The sequence below is a fragment of the Mandrillus leucophaeus genome, unplaced genomic scaffold (genome assembly GCF_000951045.1).
Source record: "Mandrillus leucophaeus isolate KB7577 unplaced genomic scaffold, Mleu.le_1.0 Scaffold678, whole genome shotgun sequence".
NCBI classification, from domain to species: Eukaryota; Metazoa; Chordata; class Mammalia; order Primates; family Cercopithecidae; genus Mandrillus; species Mandrillus leucophaeus.
This window is the reverse complement of record NW_012107341.1, coordinates 1,247,518-1,263,935: the sequence shown is the minus strand read 5'-3', so window position 1 is coordinate 1,263,935 and position 16,418 is coordinate 1,247,518. Positions and strand designations below refer to the sequence as shown.

General features: G+C 37.9%; 1 protein-coding gene across 2 annotated transcripts in view; it reads right to left on the bottom strand.

Annotated features, from left to right (window-relative positions):
* Positions 1-16,418, bottom strand: part of ZPBP (zona pellucida binding protein) — a 148,015-nt gene that overhangs the window by 85,318 nt on the left and 46,279 nt on the right. The window lies entirely within an intron of this gene.

Sequence of the window (16,418 nt, the reverse complement as noted above, 5' to 3'; positions counted from 1 at the left end):
ATTCTATTAACCTCAACACTATGCTGCTCAAACTCAGGTATAGCACTTCTCTAAGTTAAATATTTATCTTGGAAGAAATTAAATTCATATAATTATGAACAATATTCAAAAATATGTTTCTAATAGATACACAATTAGTTTTATTGAGTTGAGTACAACAGCTGGAACTGAGAAAACACACACACACACACACACACACATATATATATTTTAACCATCCCAAATTCTCACTGAAATGACACAAGAAAAATAAAAATGAAAAGAAATTCACTACAATACCAAAAGTCAGAAAAGTTCAACTTCCAAAATAGGAAGTTGCTCTGTTGCTACTTGTGTCAAACAAGGGAGATTTCCCTGCCTGTTCCTGGATTATGCTCAGGAAAAGCTTCCTGCATACACTGAAGTGCACCCAGTCATTGTTTACTTTTCTACCTACACATTTAAGCTAAAATTAAGTACATATAGTTAGCTACCGTCCATCTTTGTATTCAGAGTAGAGACCAGACAGCTTCTAATTGCTAAGGAAACCTCTATAGGTTTCATTTCTGAACAGGAATTCTAATATGCTTTTTGTACTGATTCATCCATCAGCGTAGGTACACATTTATCATATATACATACATATATCATGACTTATAATATCAAAGATATGTAATATATACAAATATCACATAGAATAACTGAACCTGAAGGGTTAGAGCTGGAAACTGTAGTGAGTCACAGTATGACTGGGGACAAAGAAAGAAAACTTTTTCTCTCCAGAAATCTGACCCATATGAAGGTATTTCCTGAAATAGAACTAAGTCTGAATTTAAGTCAAAATATCCCCCAAATTCTCTGAAACACTGTATCAAAAGTATACTCTTCTGAGCATCCAGCAGAAGTACACACAAACCAGCAACAATTCAAGATCAGCTTATGTGCATAAAAGAGTTAACGCTGCAGGTGGGAGGCTGCTTGCAGGATTAGCCCTTGGCTGGTAAACACTTCCCTCCACAAGACAGGAATCCTTTTCTTCATGATAAAACTGTCTTTTTAAGCACCTGATGCACTGAACATCTTTCTGCCTTCTGGGAGTCTGAGATTGTTGGAGTTGCCAGGCAAAAGTGCCTGCAGAACTGGTCCCTAATAAACATTCTGGATGTGTTACTGCTTTATTCTGTTGCTTTTGTTTTTTCTTCAAAAGCTCTCTGCAAATCCTAAAGTGTCTTCAAGAAGATTCATGGAATAGACTTTAAATACACTTAAGTACAGTTTTCCGACATCACTGAGATAACACGATTAGACTGGTTAAGAATTTGAATAACTCCCATTTTAAAAACTGGACTCATAAAATTGCTAATCTAACATCAAGCAGAAAAAGAATTATGTGGGACTGAACTGATGCAGGACTAAAATGATTTTTAATGACTTTTTGTTGAAAACATTGCTAATTATTTTTTGTTTCTTTTTCCAGAGTCGAGAAAGCTTTTTTTTTTTTTAAGCTACTTATAGTTTGCAGGAATTGGGTAAAGTATATTTTTGTAAGCAAAATCTAAACATTTACCTTTCTCTCTGATTTCTTCTGAATTGAGAAACTAACCATAAATATTTTTATTTTATGGCAATATAGTTATTTGCGTAACATTAATAAGAATCTGTTTCCTTTCATAATAAGACACAGTTAAAAACACATATTACAAAGGCTTTGATTGGGATGTCACATTTTCAGGTATGACCAGGCTGCTTTAAGGAACTAAGGGTTAACTAGGATCCAATTAATCCCTTGGAAAAACTGGCCAAGTACGCTGTCTACATGGTTCCTTTACAGGGTTACTAGCCTTGTGGTAGGTAAAAAAATATCAGTTTCTGAGAAGTGCAGAATACTCTAAATACTTTGGGGACTTCAAGAAAAGAATTCACTCAAGTACTACAGGTAAAATCTGAGGGTGAGTCCATGGCTTGACTTCCTAACCTGCAGAGTATTTTAAAAGTCTTTTCCTTATGACAAGTTCCAGCAAAGCCAACTTTAAAAGAGCCTATAATAAGGTCAATCATTATTTTTTCTACAGTTTATTTATTTATTTAGAAATGGAGTTTCGCTCTGTCGCCCAGGCTAGGGTGCAGCAGCGCAATCTCTGCTCACTGCAGCCTCTGCCTCCCAAGTTCAAGCGATACTCCCACCTCAGCTGCCCAAGTAGCTGGGATTACAGGCGTGCACCACCATGCCCGACTAATTTTTGTATTTTTAGTAGAGATGGGGTTTCACCATGTTGGCTAGTCTGGTCTTGAACTCCTGACTTCAAGTGATCCACCTGCCTCGGCCTCACAAAGTGCTGGGATTACAGGTGTAAGCCACTGCATCCGGCCTTGCTACAGTTTATATAACTAATCAAGCCAACCATAATGAGGCTAAAACTTATTTTACAACAAAACCGGACTCACTGTGATCTTTGGTAGAAATAGGTGACCAGAGAGAGAAAAATTATGTTTCAAGAAAAATTTAAAAACTATAGTGCGCTCGTTATTAGATTCTAGCTTTGTCCATTTGCTTTTAAGGGTTTTTAAAGAATTATCTAGGCTGAATCTTGAATTTTTAGTTTCTTCCAATATCTGACTATGACTCTCCAGACTAAAATTTCCAATATTTCTCCCACTCACTCATCTGACTCTAAATCCCTAGACATCAAAACTGCTTTTCCTAAAGTCCTGCAAGTTAATGCTAGACAACCTGATATAAACTTTGGAGAAATCACTACAACAACTTATGTATGTACAGAAAGTTCAGTGGAACCCCTGATTCAAATGACAATCTGGGAAAATCTATCAAATTGCCACTCCCTGTCCATCCCAACTGAAATTTTTTGAGTCAAAATCTAAAATATTCTCAGCTGACTGCCCTCCAAACTCAAAAGACTAGTTTGCAGACTGCTCCAGATATTAATTTTTGTTTTTCTGTGTTTTCCATAAAAATGCTTCCAACTAAATACCAGTGTGCCTATACCATATAGAGACTAAATTTGAAAAAAATTCACCTATAACACCACCTCCTGAAATCAGGCTCATCTGTTCAACTAAGCTAATTACTCTCAAGACGAAGAGACTCATTCGGTAAGACATGGAACCCAATTTGTTGCTTTCTACTTGTTTCAATCTATTTCTCCCCCTTTGCCAGATTAGAACCTCTAACCCAAATCTCCCCAAAGCTACCAACTTGGACTTTAATATGTAAAACTTTCTAAAACTAAAGCTGTAAAAGGGGGACTGAAGAAAAACAAAGTATTTCTCCCCCAAATACTGAGGGTTGTAAGGTTAAAGATGCTGAAAATGGAGGGGACCATTCAGGCCTTAGCCTCCATTTGCCCAATGGCAGGACACCAATCCTTCCTTACTGGAGATAACATTTGCTAATCTGTCCAGAGAAAGCACCAGCAGGCACCAAAGGAATCTGGGAACAGATTTTACTATCATCCCACATTTTCTAACCTTTTAGAAGACTGGAATTGCTCTCTCCTTTGTTTTGTCACTAAATTGGATTTATGACTGTTTGTTAAAATATTACGTAAGCAAGGCCCCTAAGGTACCAATAGGAGATACTTTTGAATTGAGGCCTCTCCAGCATGATAGGTACAGCACATGCATAAACTTCTGCCACTTTCTTCCTTGTTAACCTGGCTTTTGTTTTCAGCAGCGTCTCAACTAAGAAGTTATTCAATTGCCAGTACAGTTCAAGGCCACTGCCTTGCTTTCTACTAAATAGGTGACAGTAATTTACCTACCATAAGTGCAAATATCAACACAGTAGAAATAGCAAATAAAATCTTAGTATAATTACTAAATTAGTTTTCACCTTACTGATCCCTTGAAAGTGTCTCAGGGACTCCCAGAGTTTCACAGACCATAATTTGAAAACCACTGATCTATAGTCAAAGTACTGTTAGAAATTGACAAGAGCACAAAAACAGGAAAATAGGCAAAATATATAAATAGAAAATCTTATATGGAAAATGAACATATATAAATAGATGCTCAAAGATAACAGTATTAAGGAAAATGCAAATTATAAGTGATACAGTTTTTTTACACCCACTATATAGATAAAAGAGCAATAAAACCTATTTTATTGGTGGTAAGGATACAAAGAAGTATATGTACATTATTAAAATATAATAAAATGTAAAAATGTAAATCCTCAAAATGTTAAAGAAAGGAATAAATTAAGAACAGAAAATTATAAAACAAAAACAGGTGAATATGACCAAAAACAAGTGGGGATTATAAAAATGCAAGGTCTAATATATTGGAGAATGAAAATATAGTCATTGAAATAAAAAGAAAAAAATCACCAAAGTTAAAAAATAAATAACTTAAGTGAAATACATAAGCTAAATGGCAGACATAACATACCTGAAGAAACATTTGGTAAATCGTATGAGAGTACCTAAAATACACCACATTTAAAGATTCTGGTATATGAAAGACAAGCTAAAGGTTTTGAATGATAAGTTAAGAAATCCCAATAAATATGTTCATTTGTTTGTTTGTTTTGAGACGGAGTCTTGCTCTGTCTCCCAGGATGGAGTGCAGTGGCTTGATCTCGGCTCACTGCCACCTCCACCTCCCGGGTTCAAGTGATTCTCCTGCCTAAGCCTCCCGAGTAGCTGGGACTACAGGCGCCTGCCACTGAGCTGGCTACATTTTTTTTTTTTCAGTAGAGATGGGGTTTCATCATATTGGCCAGGCTGATCTTGAACTCCTGACCTTGTGATCCGCCCTCCTCAGCCTCCGAAAGTGCTGGGATTACAGGCATGAGCCACCATGCCTGGCCAATAAATATGTTTAATTAGCATTCCAGAAATAAAAATAAGCAAAAGGAGGCTTTGAAAGAAGTCAACAAAATCCAAAATTTCAATATTATAATATGTAAACCACAATCTCTGACACACAAAAAAATCAAAATAAAAATCAACAACAAAAATTCCTCAAACATTTTTAAACAAATAAAATACTAAATAAATGACTATAAAAGAAATCATAGTAGATATGACTAAATATTTAGAAATGATGATAAACATATCAGTAACTGTGGGATGCAATTATAGTAATAAAAAGTAAATTTATAGTCTTAACTAGATTTACCCAAAAAATAAAAAGAAAATAAATGAGCTAATTGTACAACTCAAGAGTCTACATAAAGAACAAGGTTAACACAAGAAAGCAAGTTAGGGAAAGAGAATAAGAAAAATCAAAGAAGGAATGAATCCCTGAGAAATATTTAAAAAATTATAATTCAGGTAGAAGGACAGTAAAATCCATGATACATAAGAAAAACATCAAATAATGTACTAATTAAACAACAGAAAAAAGCTATAAAATTTAATATATAAAGAAAAAACAAATGACTACATAAAACACTATAAATATCTTCATGTCAATGAATTTGGAGAGTTGGATTAAAACCATTTCTAGGAGAAAATAAATTATTATTCATAATATGAATTATTATAATTTGTGAAAGAAGAAATAAACTGAATAAAGTAATGACTACTACTAAAAAAATAACTGTAGGAGACAGACTTCTGACTAGACAGCTGGAGGAGCTCTGCAAACTCCAACAAAGCTGCTATAAATTCTTTTTTAAAAACAATCATTAAAGAGTCTTTGGAAATTGTCCTAAGGGCATAGAAAAAATAAACATTTATTCAAAGAAGTCTATCGAATGTCCGTAAAAATAGTGTAATAGTCCGTTCTCACACTGCTATAAAGAACTACTTAAGACTGAGTAATTTATTAACAAAAGAGGTTTAACTAACTCACAGTTTTGAAGGCTGTACAGGAAGCATGGCAGGGAAGCCTCAGGAAACTTACAATCATGATTGAAGGTGAAGGGGAAGCAAGCAGGTCTTACCATGATGGAGCAGGAGAGAAAGAGAGAGTGAAGGGAGAAGTGCTACACACTTTCAAACAACCAGATCTCATGAGAACTCACTATCACAAGCACAAGGAGGAAATCTGCCCCCATGATCTAATCACCTCCCAACAGGTCCTTCCCCCAACATTAGGGAGTACAATTAAACATGAGATTTAGGTGGGAATACAACCAAACCATATCAAACAGTATTTGAAGAAAGCATATGAACCAAGACCTGCTCCCTTCCTCCCTTCCCTCAGCTCAAGGAGAGGGAGAGAGACACTCCATTCCAGATTTCTACAGCCTAACATAGGGTTCTTTCCCCATCCAGCTTTCAGTTAATAGACTATCTCCCGGGAAAGGAAGGATGTCAGCATTTCTCATCTACCCCCAGCTCCATGTTGCTGAATTTATTAAGTTCCAGGTGAATCTGGCTGAGAGATGATAGCTACCTTCTTCCACCTAGTCCCAACTCCTGAGACAGAGGCTCTAAATCAGGTAGAGGAACACTGAGAATACTGAGTCCTCCATCACCCTTACCCCAATTCGTGGTGTAAGGGTTCCACATCAGGACTGTAAGCTGATGATACCTAGGGCTCCTGCTACCCCTACATCAAGTGCTCAGCTCCTAAAGCAGGGTGTCACCCAGAAAAAAGCACACCACTGTCCCCAGCCTCAGCTTCAGCGCTATCGCTCAGAGAATTTCCCCAGGGAAGAGAACCAGGCTGCAGAACAGAAAGCTCTGAATCTCAAAGGAACTGGTTTCACTTGTGTGTAAGTGTAGACAAGCTCAACTAAGACGAGATTCACAGATTCACTGGAGTTATAAGCTAAACTACAACTTGGCCAGACAGCAACACAGGAGTCACCTGGAGAAGCAATACTGGAATCAGAACATATCTCAAACACTGACCTAAAGAACTAATACTTCAAGAAACCTAAATTTAACTTGATCAGTAGAGCAATTTATTTCCTAGGGCACTGTTGAAAGCAATAGATCAATCACCTGAGTGAGTATGTTTCATAAAAGAGACAGTCAGAGACGGCCCTGCCAAAACTGCTGTGGGTACACCCAAGCTGCATCTTTCAAGGACATACATCAGAGGCTTCACCCAGCAACTTCACCTCAGAGTTGCTACAATATACAGTCATGTGCTGCATAATTACATTTTGGTCAACAACAAACTGCATATAAAATCTTAGTCCCATAGATGATAATACCCTATTTTTAGTCTACCTTTATAATATTCAGATATGTTTAGATACACAAATACCACAGTATTACAGCTATATACAATATTCAATACAGTATCATGCTGTGCAGGCTTGTAGCCTAGGAGGAAAAGGCCATACCATGTAGCCTATGTGTGTAGTAAGCTGTACTATCTAGGTTTGTATAAGTATACCCTATGATGTTCACAAAACAAAACTGCCTAATGACACATTTCTCAGAACATATCCCCATCATTAAGAAACACATAACTATATTATCTAAAATGTGAAGTTTCTGACAAAAATTTGCAACACATGTAAGGAAACAGGACATATACTGGAAAAAGGTAAGCAACAGAAACTATCTGTGACAGTGACCAGATGTGGGATTTTAAAAAAACAAACACTTCAAATAATTCATTATAAATATGTTAAAAGAATTAAAGGAAACCAAAAGTGAAGAAGATATGGTTATAAAATCACATCAAATACAGAATATAAATAAAGACTGAAATTACAGAAAAGAATGAAATGGAAATGCTAGGGTTGAAAAGTAAAAATACTAAGAGGGCTCAAGAGTAGATTTAAACTGGCAGGATAAATAATTAGCAATATTTGCCACATACCTAGCTTAAAACAAATTCCAAAAGAAGTCATTCAGAATAAAAAAATGTGATGCCAGCCAGTATCTGAATCCACACACACAAAAAAACAAAGTGCACCAATTAAGGTAATTATGTAATCAAAAAGACAGTACAACTATGCATTTCTTCTACTCTTTTCCCTTTTACTGATTTAAAAGCAATTTCACAGAAGAATTTATACATAATGTATAAATTGGCCTATAACACATAAATATATATATATATATGCCAATGATAACACAAAAGAGGTGCGTGAGAGAAGCTGTATTGGGCTAAAAAAAAATTCATATAGTAACTTGAATCCAGGAAACAAATGAAGAGAACCACAAATGATAAATAAGAAGGCTATATATGACAAAACCTATAAATATATACTTCCTATCCTTTCTACTCTCAGCTTATTTGAAAGATACAAAATTACATAAAATAATAACAAGGTAGTGTTTAGTTTGTAACATCTAAAGATATAATATGTGTAATATTGATACCGTAAATTACAGAGAGACAGAAGTACAAAAAAGTAACATTTCTATAGCTTGCCGAAATTAAATTACTATAAATCTAAAACTGATTCTGATAGGTTAATATGTATGCAGCAAGCTCTAGAGAAATTAATAAAGAACTGGAAATAAACAGCAAAAAGTAAAGAAATGAAAATACCACATTAGAAAATATTCATGTAATTCAACAGAATTAATGCAGAATAGAAGAATACACATGAAGAACATGGAAACAAAAAGTAAAATGACAAAGTATATCCAAGTATATCAATAATAACATTAAATGTTAACGGATTAAACAAGCCAATCAAAAAGCAGATTGTCAGACTAGATTTAAAAAGTGATATCCAACTACGCTATATATTGTCTACATGAGATGCACTTTAAATTCAAAGATACAAATAGGTTGAAAGTAATAGAATGTTAAAAGATATACCACACATACTGCAATCACAAGAATACAATAGTGGTGACACAATTACCAAACAAAACAGACTTTAAGTGACTGGCTAGATGGCCGAATAGGAACAACTCTGGTCTGCAGCTCCTGGCGAGATCAACGCAGAAGGCAGGTGATTTCTGCATTTCCAACTCAGGTACCGGGCTCATCTCACTGGGACTGGTTAGACAGTGAATGCAACCCACAGAGGGCGAGCTGAAGCAGGGTGGGGTGTCGCCTCACCCGGGAAGCACAAGGGGTCGGGCAACTCCCTCCCCAAGCCAAGGGAAGAAATAAGGGACTGTACCATGAGGAACAGTGCATTCCAGCCCAGACACTACCCTTTTCCCACAGTTTTCGCAACCTGCAGACCAGGACAGTCCCTTGGGTACCTACACCACCAGGGCCCTGAGTTTCAAGCACAGAAGTGGGCAGCCATTTGGGCAGATACCGAGTGAGCTACAGGAGTTTATGTTTCATACCCCAGTGGCACCTGGAACACCAGTGAGACAGAACCATTCACTCCCCTGGAAAGGGGGCTGAAGCCAGGGAGCCAAGTGCTCTAGCTCAGCAGATCCCACCCCCATAGAGCCTATTAAGCTAAGATCCAATGGCTTGAAATTCTTGCTGCCAACACAGCTGTCTGAGGTTGACCTGGGATGCTTGAGCTTGGTGAGGGAAGGGGCATCTGCCATTACTGAGGCTTGAGCAAGCAGTTTTCCCCTCACAGTGTAAACAAAGCCGCCTGGAAGTTTGAACTGGGTGGAGCACACCGCAGCTCTGCAAAGCCACTATAGCTAGAGTGCCTCTCTAGATTCCTCTTCTCTGGGAAGGGTATCTCTGAAAGAAAGGCAGCAGCCCCAGGCAGGGGCTTATAGATAAAATTCCCATCTCTCTGGGACAGAGCACTTGGTGTAAGGGGCGGCTGTGGGTGCAGCTTCAGTAGACTTAAACATTCCTGCCTGCCAGCTCTGAAGAGAGCAGTGGATCTCCCAGCACAGAGCTCAAGCTCTGCTAAGGCACAGACTGCCTCCTCAAGTGGGTGGGTCCCTGACCCTCGTGCCTCCTGACTGAAAGACTTCCCAGCAGGGGTCGACAGACACTTCATACAGGAGAGCTCCAGCTGGCATCTGGCAGGTGCCCTCTGTGATGAAGCTTCCAGAGGAAGGAATAGGCAGCAATCTTTGCTGTACTGCAGCCTCTGCTGGTGATACCTAGGCAAAGAGGGTCTGGAGTAGACCTCCTGCAAACTCCAGCAGACCTGCAGCAGAGGGGCCTGTTAGAATGAAAACTAACAAACAGAAAGGACTAGCATTAACATCAACAAAAAAGGACGTCCACACAAAAACCCCATCCAAAGGTCACCAACATCAAAGACCAAAGGTAGATAAATTGATGAAGATGAGGGAAACCAGGTATCAAAGTATTACCTACCTTCAGAAGGTAGGTAATAACAAACCTCTGAGCTAAAGGAGCATGTTGTAACCCAATGCAAGTAAGCTAAGAACCTTGAAAAAGGGTTAGACGAATTGCTAACTAGAATAACCAGTTTAGAAAAAAACATAAATGACCTGATGAAGCTAAAAACCACAGCATGAGAACTTCAAGAAGCATACACAAGTATCAAAAGCTAAATCAATCAAGCAGAAGAAGGAATATCAGAGATTGAAAGATCAACTTAATGAAATAAAACATGAAGACAAGATTAGAGAAAAAAGAATAAAAAGGAACAAACAAAGCCTCCAAGAAATATGGGACTATGTGAAAAGACCAAACCTACATTTTATTGGTGTATCTAAAAGTGACGGGGAGAATGGAATCAAGTTGGAAAACACTCTTCAGGGATGTTATCCAGGAGAATTTCCCCAACCTAGCAAGACAGGCGAACATTCAAATTCAGGAAATACAGAGAGCACCACAAAGATACTCCTCGAGAAGAGCAATCCCAAGACATATAATTGTCAGATTCACCAAGGTTGAAATGAAGGAAAAGATGTTAAGGGCAGCCAGATTGGGTTACCCACAAAGGGAAGCCCATCAGACTAACAGAAGATCTCTGCAGAAACCCTACAAGCCAGAAGAGAGTGGGGGCCAATATTCAATACTTTTAAAGAAAAGATTTTTCAACCCAGAATTTCATATCCAGGCAAACTAAGCGTCATAACAGAAATAAAATCCGTTACAGATAAGCAAATGCTGAGAGATTTTGTCACCACCAGGCCTGCCTTACAAGAGCTCCTGAAAGAAGCACTAAATATGGAAAGGAAAAACTTGTACCAGCCACTGCAAAAACATACCAAATTGTAAAGAACATTGACACTGTGAAGAAACTGCATCAACTAACAGTCAAAATAACCAGCTAGCATCATAATGACAGGATCAAATCCACATGTAATAATATTAATCTTAAATGTAAACAGGCTAAATGCCCCCATTAAAAGACACAGAATGGCAAATAGAATAGAGTCAAGACCCATCTGTTGGGAACAGGCCCCCAAATCTGGTCATAAACTGGCCTTAAAAACTGGCCATAAACAAAATATCTGCAGCAATGTGACATGCTTGTGATGGCCATAATGCCCATGCTGGTTGGTTGTGGGTTTGCTGGAAGGTTGTGGGTTTACCAGAATGAGGGCAAGGAACACCTGGCCCACCCAGGGAGGAAAACCGCTTAAAGGCGTTCCTAAACCACAAACAACAGCATGAGCAATCTGTGCCTTAAGGACATGTTTCTGCTGCAGATAACTAGCCAGTGACCATCCCTAGTTTCACCCCATCCCTTTGTTTCCCATAAGAAATACTTTTAGTTAATCTATAAACTATAGAAACAATGCTTATCACTGGTTTGCTGTCAATAAATATATGCGTAAAACTCTGTTCGGGGCTCTCAGCTCTGAAGGCTGTCAGACCCCTAATTTTCCACTCCACACTCTATATTTCTATGTGTGTGTCTTTAATTCCTCCAGCACCGCTGGGTTAGGGTCTCCATGACCTAGCTGGTCTCAACACCCATTGGTGTGCTGTATTTAGGAGATCCATCTCACATGCAAAGACACACACAGGCTCAAAATAAAGGAATGGGGGAATGTTTGCCAAGCAAATGGAAAGCAAAAAATAGCAGGGGTTACAATCCTAGTCTATGATAAAACAGACTTTAAACCAAAAAAGATCAAAAAAGACAAAAGAAGGGCATTACATAATGGTAAAGGGATCAATGCAACAAGAAGAGCTAACTATGCTAAATATATATCCACCCAATACAGGAGCACTCAGATTCATAAAGCAAGTTCTTAGAGACCTAGAGACTCCCACACAATAATAGTAGGATACTTTAAGACCTCACTATCAATATTAGACAGATCAATGAGACAGAAAATTAGCAAGGATATTCAGGATATGAACTCATCTCTGGACCAAATGAACCTAAAAGACATCCACAGAACTCTCCACCCCAAATCAACAGAATACACATTCTTTTTAGCACCACACTGGACTTATTCTAAAATTGACCATATAATTGGAAGTAAAATGCTCCTCAGCAAATGCAAAAGAACAGAAATCGTAACAAATAGTCTCTCAGACCACAGTGTAATAAAATTAGAACTCAGGATTAAGAAACTCACTCAAAACTGCACAACTACATGGAAACTGAACAATCTGCTCCTGAATGACTACTGGGTAAATGACAAAATTAAGGCAGAAATAAATAAGTTTTTTGGAACCAGTGAGAACAAAGACACAATGTACCAGAATCTCTGGGACACAGCTAAAGCAGTGTTTAGAGGGAAATTTATAGCACTAATTGTCCACAGGAGAAAGCAGGAAAGATCTAAAATTGACGCCCTAACATCACAATTAAAAGAACTAGAGAAGCAAGAGCAAACAAATTCAAAAGCCAGCAGAAGACAAGAAATAACTAAGATCAGAGCAGAACTGAAGGAGATACAAACATGAAAATCCCTTAAAAAAATCAACGAATCCAGGAGCTGGTTTTTTGAAAAGATTAACAAAATAGATAGACTGCTAGCCAGACTAATAAAGAAGAAAAGAAAGAAAAATAGACACAATAAAAAAATAATAAAGGGGATATCAACACTGATCCCACAGAAATACAAACTACCATTAGAAAATACTATAAACACCTCTAGGCAAATAAACTACAAAATCTACAAGAAATGGATAAATTCCTGGACACATACACCCTCCCAAGACTAAACTAGGAAGAAGTCAGATCCCTGAATAGAACAATAACAAGTTCTGAAATTGAGGCAGTAATAGACTACCAACCAAAAAAGCCCAGGACCAGACAGATTCACAGCTGAATTCTACCAGAGGTACAAAGAGGAGCTGATACCATTCTTTCTGAAACTATTCCAAACAACAGAAAAATAGGGACTCCTCTCTAACTTATTTTATGAGGCCAGCATACTCCTGATACCAAAACCTGGCAGAGACACAACAAAAAAAGAACATTTCAGGCCAATATCCCTGAGGAACATCAATGCGAAAATCCTCAGTAAAATACTAGCAAACCGCATCCAGCAGCACGTCAAAAAGCTTATCCACCATGATCAAGTCAGCTTCATCTCTGGGATGCAAGGCTGGTTCAACATACTCAAATCAATAAACGGAATCCATCACATAAGCAGAATCAATGACAAAAACCACATGATTATCTCAATATATGCAGAAAAGGTCTTTGATAAAATTCAGCATCCCTTTATGCTAAAAACTCTCAATAAACTAGGTATTGATGGAATGTATCTCAAAATAATAAGAGCTATTTATGACAAACCCACAGGCAATATCATACTGAATGGGCAAAAGCTGGAAGCATTCCCTTTGAAAACTGGCACTATTCTCACTATTCCTATTCAACATAGTATCAGAAGTTCTGGCCAGGGCAATCAGGCAAGAGAAAAACAAAGCATATTCAAATAGGAAGAGAGGAAGTCAAATTGTCTCTCTTTGCAGATGACATGATTTTATATTTAGAAAACCCCATCATCTCAGCCCCAAATCTCCTTAAGCTGATAAGCAACTTCAGCAAAGTCTCAGGATATAAAATCAATGTGCAAAAATCACAAGCATTCTTGTACACCAATAATAGACAGACAGCCAAATAATGAGTGAAATCCCATTCACAATTGATACAAAGAGAATAAAATACCTGAGAATACAACTTATACAGGATGTGAAGGACCTCTTCAAGGAGAACTACAAACCACTGCTCAAGGAAGTAAGAGAGGACACAAACAAATGGAAAAACATCCCATGTTCATGGATAGGAAAAATCAATATACTGAAAATGGCCATAATGCTGAAAGTCATTTATAGATTCAATGCTATCCCCATCAACTTACCATCAACTTTCTTCACAGAATTAGAAAAAGCTACTTTAAATTTCGTATGGAACCAAAAAGGAGCCCATACAGCCAAGACAATCCTAAGCAAAAATAACAAAGCTGGAGGCTACCTGACTTGAAACTATACTACAAGGCTACAGTAACCAAAACAGCATGGTACTGGTACCAAAACAAATACGTAGACCAATGGAACAGAACACAGGCCTGAGAAATAATGCTACACATCTACAACCATCTGATCTTTGACAAAACTGACAAAAACAAGCAATGAGAAAAGGATTCCCTATTTAATAAATGGTGTTAGGAAATCTGGCTAGCCATATGCAAAAAACTGAAACTGGACCTCTTCCTTATACCTTATACAAAAATTAACTCAGGATGGATTAAAGACTTAAACGTAAGAGCTAAAACCATAAAAATCCTAGAAGAAAATCTAGGCAATGCCATTCAGGACATAGTCATGGCCAAAGACTTCACGACTAAAACACCAAAAGCAATGGCAACAAAAGCCAAATTGACAAATGGGATTTAATTTAACTAAAGAGCTTCTGCACAGCAAAATAAACTATCATCAGAGTGAACACGCAACCTACAGAATGGGAGAAAAATTTTACAATCTATCCATCTGACAAAGGGCTGATATCCAGAATCTACAAGGAACTTAAACAAATTTACAAGAAAAAAAAACAAATGACTCCATCAAAAAGTGGGCAAAGGACATGAACAGACACTTCCAAAAGAAGACATTTATGTGGACAACAAATATATGAAAAAAAGCTCATCATCACTGGCCATTAGAGAAATGCAAATCAAAACCACAATGAGATACCATTTCACATCAGTTAGAATGGTGATCCTTAAAAAGTCAGGAAACAACAGATGCTGGAGGGGATGTGGAGAAATAGGAACACTTTTACACTGTTGGTGGGAGTGTAAATTAGTTCAGCCATTGTGGAAGACAGTGTGGCAATTCCTCAAGGATCTACAACCAGAAATATCATTTGACCCAGCAATCCCATTACTGGGTATATGCCTAAAGGATTATAAATCATACTACTATAAAGACCCATGTATATGCATGTTTATTGCAGCACTATTCACAATAGCAAAGACTTGCAACCAACCCAAATGATCATCAATTATTGGCTAGATAAAGAAAATGTGGCACACATATACCATGGAGTACTATGCAGCCATAAAAAAGGATGAGTTCATGTCCTTTGCAGGTACATGGAGGAAGCTAGAAACCATCATTCTCAGCAAACTAACACAGGAACAGAAAACCAAACACCACATGTTCTCACTCATATGGGGGAACTGAACAATGAGAACACATGGACACAGGGAGTGGAACATCACACACCAGGGCCTCTCGGCTGGTGGGGGAACTAGGGGAGGGATAGCATTAGGAGAAGTACCTAATGTAGATGACAGATTGATGGGTGCAGCAAACCATCATGGCATGTGTATACCTATGCAGCAAACCTGCACATTCTACACATGTATCCCAGAACTTAAAAGTATAATTAAAAAAAAGAAATGGTAGGAGATGTCTTCACAATATATCATGCTTCCACACCCTTTCTGATAAAATTATACACTAACGCTAGTGATATATTAAAGGACAACACCAAAAAGCCAAGGCTCAGGTCAAAAAGGAGATGGATATTTTTACAGACCACACAGCAGAGTACATATACAACATGGGGAAAATGTCATAGGGTTGCTGGTCTATGGAACCAGTAGCAGAGAAGTGGCAGCAGGAACTTGGCCTCTGTGGAGAATAGTCTTACGTGTTTTTTATGTGAGAGAGGGGACTAAAACCAGGCTCACAGAATAAAACTAGGGACTGAGTATAGCACTCTGCTCACAGAAGCAAAAAAACCCAAATGGCAAAAAAAATCCCAAATGGCTACAATCGCTGCTTGAAGCTATGGCTCATAACAAGCAGGGTGCCTCATGAGAAAATGATCAAAGTTCCTCCTTTGCATCCAGGAACTAAACCAAGTCCCCCACAGCTTTCCTGAATGTATGGCAATATCTCTATATCACAATAGGTCATTAGAACACCTGATTTGGAACAGAGGCCCAGTGGGTGGAGTGCACGAGGAAGCACTGGATGCAGAACCACTGGACAATGAGAAATACGTTTCCATTGAATTTAACAGCAAGGGCACTATTGATGACCTTAACCTTAGTAGTTTCATGCAATTGCAGATGCAAGTACCAGAATAGAATGGGAGGGTAACTGAGGGTGAAAGGAGGAGTTAGGCATACTGAGTGTAGATATATTTCTCAAGAAATACAGACTACACTTCTCCTACAGAGAGTCAGGTACCGGGAACACTGAAAAAAAAAAAAAAAAAA